This window comes from Panulirus ornatus, chromosome 72 (assembly GCF_036320965.1).
Source record: "Panulirus ornatus isolate Po-2019 chromosome 72, ASM3632096v1, whole genome shotgun sequence".
In the NCBI taxonomy this organism is placed as follows: Eukaryota; Metazoa; Arthropoda; class Malacostraca; order Decapoda; family Palinuridae; genus Panulirus; species Panulirus ornatus.
The window spans coordinates 2,064,554-2,082,053 of record NC_092295.1 but is presented as its reverse complement, the minus strand read 5'-3'; the positions used below and the strand labels follow the sequence as shown (position 1 = coordinate 2,082,053).

Here is a 17,500-nt window from a genome sequence, read left to right as displayed (position 1 = left end):
ACTTTAGGGGCACCAGAATCATATTTAAGTGTTTTTATCATATAAACGCCAGGTTTAAATGAGAATAAAACTATTTTAAACGTTGAAAGACCTTCCCTGAAACTTTATGAAACCTTTAAATTTAAGGTATTAGAAACATGGAACTTGTATGGTTAAATTATAAGAAAATAACTTTAATGGCACTGACTCATATGTTTAGCCATTTTTATCATTTAAACACTTGGTTTAAACGCGAAAAAAACTATTCTAGTTGTTCAAAAAGGCTAGTTTAAACTTCATGAAACCTTTAAAGTTGAGGTATTAGAAACATGGAACTTGTATGCTTAAATTATAAGAAAACACTATAAGGGCACCGGACTCATGTTTAGCCATTTTTATCCTTTAAATACTTGGTTTAAACGTGAAAAAAACTATTTTAGTTGTTCAAAAAGGCTAGTTTAAACTTCATGAAACCTTTAAAGTTCAGGTATTAGAAACATGAAACCTGTATGATTAAGTTAGAAAAAACGCCTGACGGCCATTTTTACACAAAGACACTTTAAGGGCACCAGACTCATGTTTAGTTGCTTTTATCATTCAAACTTTTGGTTTAAACGTGAAAAACTATTTAAAGTATTGAAAAAAGCCACTTTAAACTTCATGAAACCTTTAAAGTTAAGGTATTATAATAGAACAGGATAAATAATTAGAAAAAAAAAGTCTCCCCAGCCTAGCCCATTTCCAAGCAGTAATACTTGTAAAATATATTATGAAAAAAGTAATTGAAACTTTTATATTAATGTGGAATATATAATATAAAAAATGTAATTGGAGCTTTTATATTAATGTGGAATATATAATATGAAATATGTAATTAAAACTTTTATATTAATGTGGAATATATATGAAATATGTAATTGAAACTTTCATATTAATGTGGAATATATAATATATGTATATGAAACTTTAAATTATTATTTGTGGAATATAAGATAAAAAAAACTCTAATTTAAACTTGTAGGTAGAAATTGCTGTACTATTTTCATATAGTCCTCCTGTAATGGTCCCTATTTCAAGAAATCTGTATTACATGTCTATTTTGGGGAGGGTTGAGATGTATTGTTTTGGTCTTATGAAATGTATCACACTGTTGTACATATGGTAATATAACATAGTCATTTTAACAGAGCTGTCATTCAAATGGTAGTAGTAAGATATGCCAATATAACATAGCCATTTTAACAGAGCTGTCATTCAAATGGTAGTAGTAAGATATGCCAATATAACATAGCCATTTTAACAGAGCTGTCATTCAAATGGGATGAGTAATAGTATGTCAATATAACATAGTCATTTCAACAGAGCTGTTATTCAAATGGGAGTAGTAATATATAGCAATAGAACATAGCCATTTTAACAGCTGTCATTCAAATGGGAGTAATAATATGTCAATATAACATAGTCATTTTAACAGCTATCATTCAAATGGGAGTAGCAATATATATGCCAATATAACACAACCATTTTAACAGAGCTGTCTTTCTATGGCAATATAACATAGTCATTTTCATACAGCTTGCATTCAAATGAGTGATGATATGTGGTAATTTAACACAGCCATTTTAACAGAGCTGCCATTCGAATGGGGAGGAGGTGGTTTAGCAAACAGAAAACGTGGTGTGGGTTGTCTGTGTGGCGCCAAACAGAAAACGTGGTATGGATTGTCGTATCTGTGTGTGGCGCTAAACAGAAAACGTCGTGAGGGTTGTAGTCTGTGTGTGGCGGCAAACAGAAAACGTCGTGTGTGTGTGTGTGTGTGTGTGTGGCGCCAAACAGAAAACGTCGTGTGGGAACAGAAAAAAACGTCGTGTGGGTCGTCGTCTGTGTTTGGCACCAAACAGAAAACGTGGTGTGGGTTGTCGTCTGTGTGTGTGTGTGGCACCCCAAACAGAAAACGTGGTGTGGGTGTGTGTGTGTGTGTGTGTGGCACCCCAAACAGAAAACGTAGTGTGGGTCGCCTTACCAAGGCAGGGCCTCCGCCTGCTGGAGTAGGAGGAGGTGGTGTTGGTGGCGATGAACAATGGCGTATATGGTGAGGACCATGGCCAAGATGGCGGTGATGACCCCGGCCACAGAGAGGACGAGGAAGGACTTAATTGTGGCGTTCTTGTACCACAGATGGTGGGCCACCAGCCCGGAGAAGCCACAACAGATGGCTACCAGGCCGGCCCACACCCCAGCCCCGGACCAACATGTCTCTGGCTCCACCCACGTCCCTGAAGAAGATCCGAGGAGGTACATGATATTCCTGAGATGAATATTCAGAGGGTTATGAATATTCAGGTAGTCATGTACTATTGTTGAATATTCAGAGGGTTATGTACTATAATAGATGAATATTCAGAGGGTTATGTACTATGATAGATGAGTATTCAGAGGGTTATGAATATTCAGGTGGTCATGCACTATTGATGAATATTCAGAGGGTTATGTACTATGATAGATGAATATTCAGAGGGTTATGAATATTCAGGTGGTCATGTACTATTGATGAATATTCAGAGGGTTATGAATATTCAGGTGGTCATGTACTACTGATGAATATTCAGAGGGTTATGTACTATGATAGATGAATATTCAGAGGGTTATGTATTATAATAGGGTATTCTGGAATATCCAGATGGTTATGTATTATAGGCTATTCAAGAATATTCAGATGGTTATGTATTATAGGCTATACCAGAATATCCAGATGGTCATGTATTATAGGCTATTCCAGAATATCCAGATGGTCATGTATTATAGGCTATTCCAGAATATCCAGATGGTCATGTATTATAGGCTATTCCAGAATATCCAGATGGTAATGTACTATATTCCAAAATAACTAAGATATTCAGATGGTCATGTACTGTAGACTATTCCTCTTTTGTAGCCTAACCTAACCTAATAACCTAGCTAATAAACGCTTAATATAGTCTTCTGCAGCCTAACCTAACATAGCATAAACCTAACTTAAACTGACAGAAACTCTAACCTAGCATAAACCTAACTTAACAGAAACTAACCTAGCATAGACTAACTTAACCTAGCAGAAACCTAACTTAACCTAGCAGAAACCTAACTTAACCTAGCAGAAACCTAACTTAACCAAGGAGAAACTAACCTAGCAGAAACCTAACTTAACCTAACAGAAACTCTAACCTAGCATAAACCTAACTTAACCTAACAGAAACAGGACACATTTATGGAAGAAAATCCAAATCTTTTCTATTTTCAACACAGTATAACCAACACTGTATTAAAACTCGTCAGAACATATCTGACATGAGGCATTTTTGTCTAGATTTGTTGACATATCAACCCAATTATGCTGGATGAGCCAACCCTTTTAATGAATCATCGAAACAATACAATTCATGAGAGTGAGAGGGTTAGTTCATGGTGTGTAACCATCTCATGGATACTGTACTAGCCTCAGATGCTAAATTTCTCAAGTCCAAAGACCCATGCTAGCCACACACCCTCCCACCGCATGGGAAAATTACAATAATTACAACTGTTACTTATTATTCCGTTAACCCCTGCCGCAGTAAGAGACTCGCGCTCCCATTGTACTCTCCTCATTTCACCTTTTTATATGGTAGATGGGGCTTGAATGGAGAAGGCTGTTGTATAATATACATTTCATATAGTCTCTGCTCGTTACGGTGTAGTTACGAGATTGTTAAGAACGAAATGAGATGAGAGATTAAGGTAATTGAAGTCGTGTTTGTAGACTGCAAATGCACATGTGTGGTGGGATCTCCCATGTTCTGTGTTTGTTTGTTGTTTATAAGTTCCACGGTGAGCAGAACAGAGGAATTCTTCCTTTTTATACGAGAAATTTCACTTTGAGATTATGTCAGTATATTGTAGAATTTTCCTTCAGAAAATACCTGGGTTATTTGCCTTCCAAATTTATATATTTTTGAATTGCCTCCCAAATTTATATATTTTTGAATTGCCTCTCAAATTTATGCATTTTCAAATTGCCTCCCAAATTCATATATTTTTGAATTGCCTCCCAAATTTATATATTTTTGAATTGCCTCCAAGATTTATATATCTTTAAATTGCCTCCCAAATTCATAAATCTTTAAATTGCCTCCCAGATTTATATATTTCTAAATTGCCTCCCAAATTTATATATTTTTGAATTACCTCCCAAATTTATATATTTTTAGATTGCCTCCCAAATTTATATATATTCAAATTGCCTCCCAAATTTATATATTTTCAAGTTAATTAAAGTCCTTTTTTTTTTCCTGGGTAAGACATTGGTTTGGACCTTTGGAATAGAAAAATACCATATCCTTTTCCAGTTCTTAAACACTTCAGTCACTTCCCCATGGCCTTAACAAGGCCCAACTACCAAATAGGCTGCTAATTTGGGTCACAGGAGGAGTAACAGCCATGGGGTAATTTGGACTATCATGAAGGACCAATTGTATGACTTTATGGTGGGGCTAATTTAGATTTTGTAATGGCCATAGTACTGGCTCATTATGCGATCCATTTATCAGAGTAAAAAGCCCAACTTTCGTTTTCTTTGTTGCTGGGGAAATTGATCTTGTGGTTATCCACAATTAGGGGAGGTTATTTGCGGTGGTTAGTGCCATTAGCAAAAGACTGGTTTATGAGATTTTTTGTTTTCTGTAAGGAATTTTTTGTCAAACACTCGCTATCCGCAACTCATTTTCTTTATGGCGAAAATATTGAGGAAATGTAATTCTTAATCTTTTTTATTTCTATTTTTTTTAATTTAGTCTTATTTTTATTATTATTATCATTATTATTATTATTATTATTATTATTATTATTATTATTATTATATATATATATATATATATATATATATATATATATATATATATATATATATTGGTGGGGATTGTAGGCCTAATGATATAGGGGATAGGTAGGAAAAAATGATGAAATTTGTGTTTAGAATATGTTTCAGTGGTAGTGTGAAACATTTATGTTTACACTGAAGGTTGAGTTAGGAAGAGTGATCAAAATATATATAAATGATTACTAAAATTGCTTAAAACGAAAGCCTGGCCATTTAATTGCTACAAACCTAGTCAGTAAGAATTTTAAATACTGCTTATTGCTAAATATATGCCTTATAGAATGCATTGCTATACCAAATAAAATCATTAATACTTTAATTCCTGCTCATAGCTATAGACTATGCTTTATATAATGCATTGCTATACCAAATAAAATCATTAATACTTTAATTACTGCTTATAGCTATAGACTATACCTCATAGAATACACCGATATACCAAATATAGTCAATAACACATCAATTCCTGCTTATAGGTATAGACTATACCATATAGAATACACTGATATACCAAATATAGTCAATAACACATCAATTCCTGCTTATAGGTATAGACTATACCATATAGAATACACCGATATGCCAAATATAGTCAATAACACATCAATTCCTGCTTATAGGTATAGACTATACCATATAGAATACACTGATATACCAAATATAGTCAATAACACATCAGTTCCTGCTTGTAGCTATAGACTATGCCTTATAAAATACACTGATATACTAAGTTCTATATCATTTGAGAGAGTATATTTTCTATATTTACCCCTCCCCTCCCCCCCACATCATGATGTAGAAGGCTAGAACACCTCCAAATGGAGTGGTTCTTCTTTTTTTTTTTTTTTTGGCTTACCTAAGACACCTAGGAGGAAGAGGACAGATCCAAGGACCAGGTGAGTGAAACCTAATCCTCGAACGAGTGAGGCGGAATACTTGACTTCCGAGGGCAAGAGAGAGTCCGGAGGGGGAGGTGGCAAGGCCAAGGGTCCCTTGGTGCCACTGGACACCTGGATCACAAACACTTGGTTGTGCTGCATCCTTCTGCAGGAGTGTCTGTGTGTGTGTCTGTAGGAGTGTGTGTGTGTGTGTCCTTCTGCAGGAGTGTCTGTGTGTCTGTGTCCTTCTGCAGGAGTGTCTGTGTGTCTATGTGTCCTGCAGGAGTGTCTGTGTCTGTGTCCTTCTGCAGGAGTGTGTCTGTGTCCTTCTGCAGGAGTGTGTCTGTGTCCTTCTGCAGGAGTGTGTCTGTGTCTTTCCGCAGGAGTGTCTGTGTCTGTGTCCTTCTGCAGGAGTGTGTCTGTGTCCTTCTGCAGGAGTGTCTATGTGTGTCTGTATCTCTGTGTCCTTCTGCAGGAGTGTCTGTATGTGTCTGTGTGTCTGTGTCCTTCTGCAGGAGTGTGTGTGTGTGTGTGTGTGTGTGTGTGTGTGTGTGTGTGTGTGTGGCTGAAAGGCAGGGACGTGGAAGGGTGAGTGAGGGGTGGGGGGGGAAAGGGAGAGGTAGGTCAGGTCTGGAATGTTGCGTGGGTGGGGGGTTGAGGTGGGGGGTAGAGAGAGAGAGAGAGAGAGAGAGAGAGAGAGAGAGAGAGAGAGAGAGAGAGAGAGAGAGAGAGAGAGAGAGAGAGATGATGAGGAAGGGGGAGAGGAAGGGGCAGGTATGGTGGTGATGGTGGGGGAGGCTAATAGCCTTCACCCCTTGGGGAGTGAGTATATGCTCCCCTCCCCCGGGTAAACACTGCACTTCGCCTCAGAATACACTGTCTTGTTCATCACATGTATATATACACATTTCCTCTATGTATATAGTGAACATATTTCCACCTCGGAGAACACCACCTCACATAGAACACTTCCGTCTCGCCTTGCATAACAGGAGAACACTGTTCTCCTTGTTCTCCCATGAACCTGGAAAGAACAATAAAGTTATGGATAACTATGTGGCCTACTGTTGAAATCTCTGCCATTCTTTTATGGGGAATGGGGAAGGGGGATGCAGCCTGTGGGGGGAAGGGTGAACGATAAATGGGGGTGAGTGTAAAGCGATAGGGGGAAGGAAGGGGGAGCAGCTGCTGTGGGGGAAGGGGTGAATGATAAATGGGGGTGATGGGGCCGGCTGTTGAAATCTCAGCCATCTTTTATGGGGAAAGGGGGAAGGAAGGGGGAGGAGCCGCTAAGGGGAAGGGGTTGAACGATGAATGGGTGGTGTATGGGGATGGAAGCGATAGATAAGAACTGATATGAAGAACATGGCATCTCCACTGTGGGGGACTTGCATTGCAAGCCAAGGCCACCATCTCTCCCCCCTCCCCCCCTGAACATGTTACTATCTATCTATCTATCTATCTCCTCTCCCCTCCCCTTCCCCACACATTCCGTTATCTCCCCCACGAACACCCACCCCCTCCCCCAACAACCCCCCTCCCTCCCTCCCCCTGAACATGTTACCATCTATCTATCTATCTATCTGTCTATCTATCTATCTATCTATCTATCTATTTCCCCTCCCCTCCTTCCCCCCACACACACACCGTTATCTCCCCCCACGAACACAGCCCCCTCCCCTCTCCTCTCCCCCCACAATCCCCCCACACAGGAGCCATACTTTCTGCCAGATGATAATGATGAACACCTAGGCCACCACTTTCCCTCCCTCTCATTACGTTCGTGTATTGTCATAAAGACGCCTTTACGTTCGTGTATTGTTATAAAGACGCCTTTACGTTCGTGTATTGTCATAAAGACGCCTTTACGTTCGTGTATTGTTATAAAGACGCCTTTACGTTCGTGTATTGTCATAAAGACGCCTTTACGTTCGTGTATTGTCATAAAGACGCCTTTACGTTCGTGTATTGTCATAAAGACGCCTTTACGTTCGTGTATTGTCATAAAGACGCCTTTACGTTCGTGTATTGTTATAAAGACGCCTTTGCGTTCGTGTGGCGTCGTAAAGACGCCTTTACGTTCGTGTATTGTTATAAAGACGCCTTTACGTTCGTGTATTGTCATAAAGACGCCTTTACGTTCGTGTATTGTCATAAAGACGCCTTTACGTTCGTGTATTGTCATAAAGACGCCTTTACGTTCGTGTGGCGTCGTAAAGACGCCTTTACGTTCGTGTGGCGTCTTTGGAAACCTTCACCTTTTGACCCGTCACGTTACGTGCGGCATACCACGCTGGGGGGGAGGCGCGTCACATCCTGCGTCACACATCACTGGGTACGTATCATCCGTCACAGTCACGGAACAACAGCTGTCTCCCCCCTCCCCTCCGTCACACACCGTCACACCTCGTTCAGTCGTATCACCACTCAGTAGTGCTCAAGACACACGCCATCATGTAACAGTCACATACTGCGTCACATCTTCACGCTACCGCATGCTACAAGCACACACACGTAACCCTCCGTCACATATACCCATCTCCCCGTCACACCCCATACCACAAATAATAAGACCTGTTACGATCGTCACGTATATAGATGCTCATGCGTCACATACATCTCTGCGTCACAGGCATGACACTAACCCTCCCCTGCGTCACATCTCGCACCGTCACACATCCCGTCACAGTAACGATAATTCACTATCGAGTGAAAGACATTGTCGTTGTTGAAGGCACAATGGCCGACGCCAGACAGACGCTGCCGGGAGGCCAATTATCCGTAACAGTTGAATTCAAATCGAACGTTACGGCGTCACAAAAGATAAATAAAAAAAGATTTGCCATTGCAGTCCTCTCGCTTGGTAAAACACTGGAAACAATGGCGGGTCATAGAATATATTTCAAGTTCGGAATATCAGAGAGCAGGTGCATCGCCATTAGTTGCCTGGGGTATGATGATACCCAACCCTTGAAATTCAATCTAATTCATTACGATATATATATAAGTGGTTTATATGCTCGTATAGGATATATATAAACCTTAAGTGGTTATGTATAATATAATTTATGCGTATTAGTATTCTATATAGGAATTATATTGTCAAATAATTAATGATATGGTGGTATCATTCAATTTTTCTCTAGTGGAACTTCCGGCATGTACTGTACGATAACTGCGGCCGGGAGGCTGAGGGTGGGAGGCGGCAGCCAGACGGGGCCGGGCAGCCGGAGGGTGAAGGGGTCGACCTCCTCACCCCTCCAAGGTCATACCCGGTCTGCCATCATATATATATATATATATATATATATATATATATATATATATATATATATATTTTTTTTTTTTTTTTTTTTTTTTTTTTTTTTTATACTTTGTCGCTGTCTCCCGCGTTTGCGAGGTAGCGCAAGGAAACAGACGAAAGAAATGGCCCAACCCCCCCCCCCCCCCCATACACATGTACATACACACGTCCACACACGCAAATATACATACCTACACAGCTTTCCATGGTTTACCCCAGACGCTTCACATGCCTTGCTTCAATCCACTGACAGCACGTCAACCCCTGTATACCACATGGCTCCAATTCACTCTATTCCTTGCCCTCCTTTCACCCTCCTGCATGTTCAGGCCCCGATCACACAAAATCTTTTTCACTCCATCTTTCCACCTCCAATTTGGTCTCCCTCTTCTCCTCGTTCCCTCCACCTCCGACACATATATCCTCTTGGTCAATCTTTCCTCACTCATTCTCTCCATGTGCCCAAACCATTTCAAAACACCCTCTTCTGCTCTCTCAACCACGCTCTTTTTATTTCCACACATCTCTCTTACCCTTACGTTACTTACTCGATCAAACCACCTCACACCACACATTGTCCTCAAACATCTCATTTCCAGCACATCCATCCTCCTGCGCACATCTCTATCCATAGCCCACGCCTCGCAACCATACAACATTGTTGGAACCACTATTCCTTCAAACATATATATATGCAGTAGGACATATACGAATATATACCAATGAATCCTCACTAGTATATATATATTATAAATATATGAACACGTGGAAAGTCTTTCTGTACGTGTAAACTACAGATAATTCATTTATATTTACCTTAAAGACGCGATAAATGAGGAAAGGCAAAAATGATAAGAATTATGTCCCCTTTGGAGACAGAAGAACCAAGATGGCGGTGATAAAATCATACATTGTAAGACAAGACAGTTAAAATAAAACCCGTCCAGTTTTAGACAGTTTTAGACCGATTTAGACAGCTTTAGACGGATTTAGACAGATGGTAACGGGGTATTTGGGGTCTCTGTTAACTGTTAACACCCGTTGCGCTACAGACAGACCATCAAACAGGGGTCAACAGATCCAGAGACAGACAGACAGACGGACGGAATATATAGAAAAAATTTTCTATGGCTGCCCAAACACCTGGAACGTGCGTTTAAATTAATTTTCTCCCGTTTAAAATTGATTTTCTCTCGTTTAAATTTAATTTTCTCCCGTTTAAATATTTTTTCTCCCGTTTGAATTAATTTTCTCCCGTTTAAATTTAATATTCTCCCGTTTAAAATTAATATTCTCCCGTTTAAATTTAATTTTCTCCCGTTTGAATATTTTTTCTCCCGTTTGAATTAATTTTCTCCCGTTTAAAATTAATATTCTCCCGTTTAAAATTAATATTCTCCCGTTTAAATCAATTTTCTCCCGTTTACATTTAATTTTCTCCCGTTTAAATATTTTTTCTCCCGTTTAAATATTTTTTCTCCCGTTTAAAATTAATTTTCTCCTGTTTATTCTCTCTTTATTCTCCTGTTGACTGTTGCTCCGCTTGGCCCGTTGACCGAGACAACGCCGGCCACTCAACAGTTAAAGAGGCAACAGATGGTTTGGTCTGAGAATTGCTTTTAAACCGTTAAACGACGCAGGTGCCAGTTAGCATATTAAGCAATTTACTGATGTTATACTGCGATGTATATATATATATATATATATATATATATATATATATTTATTTATTTATTTATTATACTTAGTCGCCGTCTCCCGCGTTAGCGAGATAGCGCAAGGAAACAGACGAAAGAATGGCTCAACCCACCCACATGTATATGCATGTATATAAATGTATTTATACATGTATATACATGTGTATATAGTTTTCTCTTCAGTCTTGACCGTTGGGAAACGCTGTCTCCCGCGTTTGCGAGGTAGCGCAAGGAAACAGACGAAAGAATGGCTCAACCCACCCACATGTATATACATGTATATATATATAAATGTATATACCTGTGTATATAGTTTTCTCTTCAGTCTTGACCGCTGGAAGAGGCTGACTACCAGGTCCCCCCCTCCCCCCTAGACCACGTGAAAGCTGGAGCCACGCCCCGGTAACCACGCCCCGGTAACCACGCCCCGGTAACCACGCCTTAATGGCCGAACTACCTCACGTAACCGACACCCTTGGCTAACGATGGCCAGGGAGTCGGTGTAGTAGTAACGGTCGTTTGCCATCCTCAAATTGGCTAGTTTTAAAACCAGGTTGCGTTACGTAGAGCGTTTTTTCATTTGTATTTTGTTTTTAAAGTCGTTTTCTGACACCGTTTTCTGTACAATGGGACTAGAGTATCCGTTTTCTGAAACCGTTTTTCATGAAATTGAACTAAAAAATTACGTTTTCTGACCTTTTTGCATTTAAAAATCCGTTTTCTGATACCGTTTTCCATATTAGAATCCGTTTTCTGACCGTTTTCCATAGTAGAACCCGTTTTCTGATACCGTTTTCATACTAGAATCCGTTTTCTGATACCGTTTTCATACTAGAATCCGTTTTCTGATACCGTTTTCATACTAGAATCCGTTTTCTGATACCGTTTTCCATACTAGAATCCATTTTTCATGCCGTTTTCCGTATCAAAATCCTTTCCCTACCACCCGTTTTCCATAACCTCACAAAAAATAGACCGAGATAGCCACAAATAATTGAATATAGAATGTTAGAAAGCCATTAGAAAATACATCTGTCGGTAGAAAGTAGTTTATATATATATATATATATATATATATATATATATATATATATATATATATATATATATATATATATATATATATATATATGATGTGATTATTACACGAAAGTGCACTTGGGAACTTTTCGTGTTTCATTTTCCCCGTGGACTCATAGGAATATATATATATATATATATATATATATATATATATATATATATATATATATATATATGGTGTTGGCCAGCGTGTCACGTGACTGATGGCCTGACGGGTTTCGAATTCCTGAGTGAAATTGATCTCGAGAATGTTGTTAAAGGGGGAGAGGGGGGTGTTTGCTTCCCCCCTTCCCCCCGGGGGGGTTGTTTGTTTGCTTCTCCCCCTTCCCCCCGGGGGGGTTTGTTTGTTTGCTTCTCCCCCCTCCCTTGCCTTGCCCCCCCCCCACCTACTCCTCCACCCTCCCACATACCTTGATCGTAGCGCTAGAATATTTTATTCCCCCCTCCCCTGTGGGTGTAGTGTTGGCTACCCCCTGTGGGTGTAGTGTTGGCTACCCCCTGTGGGTGTAGTGTTGGCTACCCCCTGTGGGTGTAGTGTTGGCTACCCCCTGTGGGTGTAGTGTTGGCTACCCCCTGTGGGTGTAGTGTTGGCTACGCCCTGTGGGTGCACTGTTGGCTACCCCCTGTGGGTGCACTGTTGGCCACCCCCTGTGGGTGTAGTGTTGGCTACCCCCTGTGGGTGCACTGTTGGCTACCCCCTGTGGGTGTAGTGTTGGCTACCCCCTGTTGGCTACCCCCTGTGGGTGTAGTGTTGGCTACCCCCTGTGGGTGCACTGTTGGCTACCCCCTGTGGGTGCAGTGTTGGCTACCCCCTGTGGGTGTAGTGTTGGCTACCCCTGTGGGTGTAGTGTTGGCTACCCCCTGTGGGTGCACTGTTGGCTACGCCCTGTGGGTGCACTGTTGGCTACCCCCTGTGGGTGCACTGTTGGCTACCCCCTGTGGGTGTAGTGTTGACTACCCCCTGTGGGTGTAGTGTTGGCTACCCCCTGTAGGTGTAGTGTTGGCTACCCCCTGTGGGTGCACTGTTGGCTACCCCCTGTGGGTGTAGTGTTGGCTACCCCCTGTTGGCTACCCCCTGTGGGTGTAGTGTTGGCTACCCCCTGTGGGTGCACTGTTGGCTACCCCCTGTGGGTGCAGTGTTGGCTACCCCCTGTGGGTGTAGTGTTGGCTACCCCCTGTGGGTGCACTGTTGGCTACGCCCTGTGGGTGCACTGTTGGCTACCCCCTGTGGGTGCACTGTTGGCTACGCCCTGTGGGTGCACTGTTGGCTACCCCCTGTGGGTGCAGTGTTGGCTACCCCCTGTGGGTGTAGTGTTGGCTACCCCCTGTGGGTGTAGTGTTGGCTACCCCCTGTGGGTGCACTGTTGGCTACCCCCTGTGGGTGCACTGTTGGCTACCCCCTGTGGGTGTAGTGTTGGCTACCCCCTGTGGGTGCACTGTTGGCTACCCCCTGTGGGTGTAGTGTTGGCTACCCCCTGTGGGTGTAGTGTTGGCTACGCCCTGTGGGTGCACTGTTGGCTACCCCCTGTGGGTGTAGTGTTGGCTACCCCCTGTGGGTGTAGTGTTGGCTACCCCCTGTGGGTGTAGTGTTGGCTACCCCCTGTGGGTGTGTTGTTGGCTACCCCCTGTGGGTGTAGTGTTGGCTACCCCCTGTGGGTGCACTGTTGGCTACGCCCTGTGGGTGTAGTGTTGGCTACCCCCTGTGGGTGTAGTGTTGACTACCCCCTGTGGGTGTAGTGTTGGCTACCCCCTGTGGGTGTAGTGTTGGCTACCCCCTGTGGGTGCACTGTTGGCTACCCCCTGTGGGTGTAGTGTTGGCTACCCCCTGTGGGTGTAGTGTTGGCTACCCCCTGTGGGTGTAGTGTTGACTACCCCCTGTGGGTGTAGTGTTGGCTACCCCCTGTGGGTGTAGTGTTGGCTACCCCCTGTGGGTGCACTGTTGGCTACCCCCTGTGGGTGCACTGTTGGCTACCCCCTGTGGGTGTAGTGTTGGCTACCCCCTGTGGGTGTAGTGTTGGCTACCCCCTGTGGGTGTAGTGTTGGCTACCCCCTGTGGGTGTAGTGTTGGCTGCCCCCTGTGGGTGTGTTGTTGGCTATCCCCTGTGGGTGTAGTGTTGTTGACTACCCCCTGTGGGTGTAGTGTTGTTGGCTACCCCTGTGGGTGTGTTGTTGGCTATCCCCTGTGGGTGTAGTGTTGGCTACCCCCTGTGGGTGCAGTGTTGCACCCCCTGTGGGTGTAGTGTTGGCTACCCCCTGTGGGTGCAGTGTTGCACCCCCTGTGGGTGTAGTGTTGGCTACCCCCTGTGGGTGCAGTGTTGCACCCCCTGTGGGTGTAGTGTTGGCTACCCCCTGTGGGTGCAGTGTTGCACCCCCTGTGGGTGTAGTGTTGGCTACCCCCTGTGGGTGCAGTGTTGCACCCCCTGTGGGTGTAGTGTTGGCTACCCCCTGTGGGTGTAGTGTTGGCTACCCCCTGTGGGTGTGTTGTTGGCTATCCCCTGTGGGTGTAGTGTTGCACCCCCTGTGGGTGTAGTGTTGGCTACCCCCTGTGGGTGTAGTGTTGGCTACCCCCTGTGGGTGTAGTGTTGGCTACCCCCTGTGGGTGTAGTGTTGGCTACCCCCTGTGGGTGTAGTGTTGGCTACCCCCTGTGGGTGTGTTGTTGGCTATCCCCTGTGGGTGTAGTGTTGGCTACCCCCTGTGGGTGTAGTGTTGGCTACCCCCTGTGGGTGCAGTGTTGGCTACCCCCTGTGGGTGTAGTGTTGGCTATCCCCTGTGGGTGTAGTGTTGGCTACCCCCTGTGGGTGTAGTGTTGGCTACCCCCTGTGGGTGCAGTGTTGCACCCCCTGTGGGTGCACTGTTGGCTACCCCCTGTGGGTGTAGTGTTGGCTACCCCCTGTGGGTGTAGTGTTGGCTACCCCCTGTGGGTGTGTTGTTGGCTATCCCCTGTGGGTGCAGTGTTGGCTACCCCCTGTGGGTGTAGTGTTGGCTATCCCCTGTGGGTGTAGTGTTGGCTACCCCCTGTGGGTGTAGTGTTGGCTACCCCCTGTGGGTGTAGTGTTGCACCCCCTGTGGGTGTAGTGTTGGCTACCCCCTGTGGGTGTAGTGTTGGCTACCCCCTGTGGGTGCAGTGTTGCACCCCCTGTGGGTGTAGTGTTGGCTATCCCCTGTGGGTGTAGTGTTGGCTACCCCCTGTGGGTGTTGTGTTGGCTACCCCCTGTGGGTGCAGTGTTGCACCCCCTGTGGGTGCAGTGTTGGCTACCCCCTGTGGGTGCAGTGTTGCACCCCCTGTGGGTGCAGTGTTGGCTACCCCCTGTGGGTGCAGTATTGCCCCCCTGTGGGTGCAGTATTGCCCCCTCCCCTGTGGGTGCAGTGTTGCACCCCCTGTAATGCACAGTTGCCGGTGTTTCTAAAGTGAACCATTGTTTGGTGTCTTAATCTGTTATTTGGGTCTAATGGCTGCCAGGGTCGTTAAGACTGTCATATAAACGACCATTGGCTTGTTACTGGCCATTTAATGACATAGAGTGTGATACGCGTCGCCTTAATTGTTAATTAAACCACAAGAAAGTGGCTGGTGGGAATTGTGTGTGTGTATATGCTACAATTTAGCTAAAATTGCTAGATTACCACACCAGTCTCGCTAGAATTTAGCAACACCCGCTACGGTACCACACAAATGCTAAGTTACACCAGAATATCTCCGACCTACCATTAAAAAATGCCTCAGACATTTTTTTATGTATTTAAACGGTGTTGAAACACTCATAAATAACGACAAAATTGAAAAAAAAAAGATGACTAGCGGCGGAATGAGCGCTAACATTAGCGAGTTGGGCTGACCGATGGCGGCCGCCTGAACCGAACCTGGTCTGTTTACGCGCTCAAAATGGCGTGACCTTCCTCCCTCCTTTTATCCAGTGACATCACGTACTGCCTCTCTCTCCCTGCCCTCCAGCACCTGCCTCTCACTGCGCGGGGGTGAGAGGCATGGCAAGATGGCTGTATTTCTGAACAACCTTCCAGAAAATGGAGGAAAATATGTATATAATGGTTGTGGGTGTGAGCGCACCCGCGCGCTCGCTCGCTTGCCACACCGGCTATACGCTCGACCTGGTTATACCGTCTGGCTATGGGCGTGGGTTGAGGCTAGGCTATGGGCGTGGTTTGAGGCTAGGCTATGGGCGTGGACGATCAGGCTAGGCTATGGGCGTGGTTTGAGGCTAGCTATGGGCGTGGACGATCAAGCTAGCTATGGGCGTGGACATACACAACAAGGCTCCGGGCGTGGACATACATAGCTAGGCTATGGGCGTGGACACACACACACACCCAGGCTACGGGCGTGGACACATACACACACCCAGGCTACGGGCGTGGACACACACACACACCCAGGCTACGGGCGTGGACACATACACACACCCAGGCTACGGGCGTGGACACATACACACACACCCAGGCTACGGGCGTGGACACACACACACACCCAGGCTACGGGCGTGGACACATACACACACCCAGGCTACGGGCGTGGACACATACACACACCCAGGCTACGGGCGTGGACACATACACACACCCAGGCTACGGGCGTGGACACATACACACACCCAGGCTACGGGCGTGGACACATACACACCCAGGCTACGGGCGTGGACACATACACACCCAGGCTACGGGCGTGGACACATACACACCCAGGCTACGGGCGTGGACACATACACACACCCAGGCTACGGGCGTGGACACATACACACACCCAGGCTACGGGCGTGGACACATACACACACCCAGGCTACGGGCGTGGACACACACACACCCAGGCTACGGGCGTGGACACATACACACCCAGGCTACGGGCGTGGACACATACACACACCCAGGCTACGGGCGTGGACACATACACACCCAGGCTACGGGCGTGGACACACACACACACCCAGGCTACGGGCGTGGACACATACACACACCCAGGCTACGGGCGTGGACACATACACACACCCAGGCTACGGGCGTGGACACATACACACACCCAGGCTACGGGCGTGGACACATACACACACCCAGGCTACGGGCGTGGACACATACACACACCCAGGCTACGGGCGTGGACACATACACACACCCAGGCTACGGGCGTGGACACACACACACCCAGGCTACGGGCGTGGACACATACACACACCCAGGCTACGGGCGTGGACACATACACACACCCAGGCTACGGGCGTGGACACATACACACACCCAGGCTACGGGCGTGGACACATACACACACACCCAGGCTACGGGCGTGGACACATACACACACCCAGGCTACGGGCGTGGACACACACACACACCCAGGCTACGGGCGTGGACACATACACACACCCAGGCTACGGGCGTGGACACATACACACACACCCAGGCTACGGGCGTGGACACATACACACACACCCAGGCTACGGGCGTGGACACATACACACACACCCAGGCTACGGGCGTGGACACATACACACACACCCAGGCTACGGGCGTGGACACATACACACACACCCAGGCTACGGGAATGTACAAATTGGTCCCCCCCCCACCCCAACCCCCCTTAACGACTCCAATTGCGTGTAACGATCGTAACTCACACCTGAGGCGCGAAAGTCATTCTTGAAATTACAATTTCGCGCA

At 45.3% G+C, this 17,500-nt stretch overlaps 1 long non-coding RNA gene across 1 annotated transcript in view; it reads right to left on the bottom strand.

The window, feature by feature from the left end:
* Positions 1-1,377: 1,377 nt before the first annotated feature.
* Positions 1,378-17,500, bottom strand: part of LOC139748043 (uncharacterized) — a 23,726-nt gene continuing 7,603 nt past the window's right edge. Inside the window, exons 2-3 of the long non-coding RNA XR_011712521.1 lie at positions 5,730-6,775; positions 1,378-2,255 (exon numbers count right to left, since the gene is read on the bottom strand). This is a non-coding gene — a long non-coding RNA (uncharacterized lncRNA). The remainder of the gene's footprint in view (positions 2,256-5,729; positions 6,776-17,500) is intronic.